We start from the raw sequence: 2,976 nt of genomic DNA on the forward strand, positions 1-2,976 counted from the left end.
TCTCCCTCTGCCTGTGTCTCTGCCTCTCTCTCTCTCTCTCTCTCCGTGTGACTATCATAAATAATAAATAAAAAAAAATTTAAAAAAAAATAATAATAAAAATAAAGTCGACTATATCAAAAAACCCGTTAAAAAAAAAAAAAAAGAAGACACTGTGGGAAGAATTCGTGGTTCAGTCTTCCAAGTCACTGATGCGGACACCTGCTCTCACCACGGGCTGGGTGCTCCCTGCGCCGCACCTGCTGCCGCCAGGGCGGGGAGCGCGGGGTCGGGGCGCGGGGGTCGGGGCGCGGGGCCAGGAGCGCGAGGGTCGGGGCGCGGGGCCAGGAGCGCGGGGCCAGGAGCGCGGGGGTCGGGGCGCGGGGCCGGAGCTCGGGGGTCGGGGCGCGGGGCCAGGAGCGCGAGGGTCGGGGCGCGGGGCCAGGAGCGCGAGGGTCGGGGCGCGGGCCCCAACCGTCCTCAGCCCCCGCCGGGCCCAGCAGCCATGGGGGCGTCGGTGCGGCTCCTGCGGGCAGTGCTCATGGGCCCCCCGGGCTCCGGCAAGCGCACGGTGGCGTTGCGCATCACCAAAGGCTTCCAGCTGAAGACGTTCTCCAGCGGGGACCTGCTCCGAGACAACCTGCTGAGGGACACAGAGATCGGTGTGCTGGCCAAGGTTTTCATGGACCAGGGGAAGCTCATCCCGGACGACATCATGACCCGGCTGACCCTTCACCAGCTGAAAACCTTCACCCAGGAGAGCTGGCTGCTGTGCGGTTTCCCCAGGACGCTGCCACAAGCGGAGGCCCTGGAGAGAGCTTATCAGATACACCTGGTGATGAGCCTGAACGTGCCCTCGGAGGTCATCAAGCAACGCCTCTCTGCTCGCTGGATCCATCCGAGCAGTGGGCGCGTCTACAACCTGGAATTTAACCCTCCCAAAGCCATTGGCCTGGATGATCTCACTGGCGAGCCTCTGGTTCAGCGTGAGGACGACAGACCAGAGACGCTTAACCAGAGGCTGAAGGCTTACGAAGACCAAACCAAACCCGTCCTGGAATATTACCGGGAAAAGGGGGTGTTGGAGACTTTCTCCGGAACGAAAACCGACCAGATCTGGCCCTGCGTGCGTGCTTTCCTGCAAACAAAAGTTCCCCAAATAGACCAGAAAGCATCGGTTACTCCATGAGGACAAATGCTTGCAATCAGCAAGCTGAGCATAATCTCTTCTTCCTTTCTTCTGTTAGAAGTTCCTCCTTCTAAGGCTCCACCGTGTATGAAGTCCTTGAAAGTTAAATTAGTTTCATTTCTCCAGATTTTATTTTGGATGCTAAGGATAATGCCAAATGAGGCTCATGCTGAGATTTGTCTTTGGAAATTGCCTAGTGTGTTTTATCCAGCTATGGGTACACGATACAAAAACATCAGAGATGTCCGAGCTTAAAACATCCTTGTAGAGCAAAATTAAAAGAGCAGTTGGTAGTAATCTGACTTCTGCTCAGGCGGAAAAAGTGATTCGTTTCATATCTTTCTGGAAAAGTAAAAAAAAAGTTACATTATACCAATTTGGAGACAATATCTCATCAGAGGCCTTTGTGTAGCCAGATGCCAAAAAAGACGTTTCTAGCACATGGGACATGGCTTTGTGAGATGCTGTATCTATAAAATTCCAGATAAAAATAACTGGATTTACAGATTCGGTGGGGGGGGGGGGAGGCTAAGAAATGTGTGCCTTATGATCTACTTGCCAGTTCTTTTTGATGGTCATGCCTTGAAGAGTAACAAAGTCTTTTTTAAACAAAGAAGAAAAACTCGTGACACTACAGAAAATGCCCATGCTTGGTCATTAAAGAGATGGAAATGGAACAGGCTGACCTGGTGGGAAATTTCCTGGACAGATACAGCAGTCATAATTAGTAACAGGTGTAGCAATAAAAAAAAAGCTTTCTATGAGAGGTAAAAAAGGTCCAGAAAGGTGAGTTTGCTGAAGGTGGAGTTCTTTATTCTGGATGGAGAAAATTGATACCTGGGATTGCTCACTGCCATCCAAGAGGAGAAAGTCCTGTCAGTGTGTGTCATCTGACCACATTTTTAAATCCTGATTTTTTATTCCTTTGTGGGGCTGGGAGGACACATGCTTATGTGCCGTTGCCTGCTAGGAGTGGGGCAGTAGGAAAGAGGTAGAGGAGAAACACACGTATCTTCAATGGCATATTTATTCTTTATTTCAGTTGGTGCTAAATCAAATGAAACAAGTTCTTGTTGGACAGGCTGTTATTAACTGCTTTTGAAAACGTGGCCCACTTCACCCCAGGCACTTAAAATATACATCCAAGCAAGTGTGTCTTATACATTTGGGAGAAAAATTCGCTTTACCTTCTTTGGGTTGTATTTTTCATTCGTTGTCAGTTTTTCAAAATGGACCAAGTCTTTTTAAAAGGGTTACAGAAAACATTTCATTCTTCAAGACACTTTCTATAACAACCTCCTTGGATATTACGTGCTTTCCGAGAGAGAACTACTCAACTTAGGCATTATCTCTAGTCACTAGGTTATAAGACACATATTAGTCTTTGTCACAATAAAATTACATTTCAGAAAAAAATAGTTTCATCTGCTGCTTCAGTTTTTGCAAGGATCAATTTTTAATCTCCATGACCTCTAGTTGATTTATTTGTGATTGCTTTATCCTCACACAGCGGAGACATTTACTTATGCTTATTTTTCTAATTGAAGCCCAGTTGACATATAATAGCTCCAGGGGGACAACACAATGATCTGACAATTCCACACATGACACAGTGCTCCCCACATTGTACAGTCACTGTACAATGTCATCACAGTCTTGTTGACTATATTTGCCATGCTGTATTTTTCATCCTTGTGAGTGACTGACTTTGTAACTGGAAATTTGTGCCTCTTCTATCCCCTTTCCCCAATTTGCCCATCCCCTCCCTGCCCTTCTGGTTTGTTCCCTGTATTTATGGGTCTGTTTCT

The 2,976-nt window shown here is 47.6% G+C and overlaps 1 pseudogene; it reads left to right on the forward strand.

The window, feature by feature from the left end:
* The first annotated feature begins 453 nt into the window (after nt 1–453).
* On the forward strand, nt 454–2,586 carry LOC144321910 (GTP:AMP phosphotransferase AK3, mitochondrial pseudogene; annotated as a pseudogene).
* The last annotated feature ends 390 nt before the right edge of the window (nt 2,587–2,976 follow it).

Source organism: Canis aureus, chromosome 10 (genome assembly GCF_053574225.1).
Source record: "Canis aureus isolate CA01 chromosome 10, VMU_Caureus_v.1.0, whole genome shotgun sequence".
Taxonomy (NCBI): domain Eukaryota; kingdom Metazoa; phylum Chordata; class Mammalia; order Carnivora; family Canidae; genus Canis; species Canis aureus.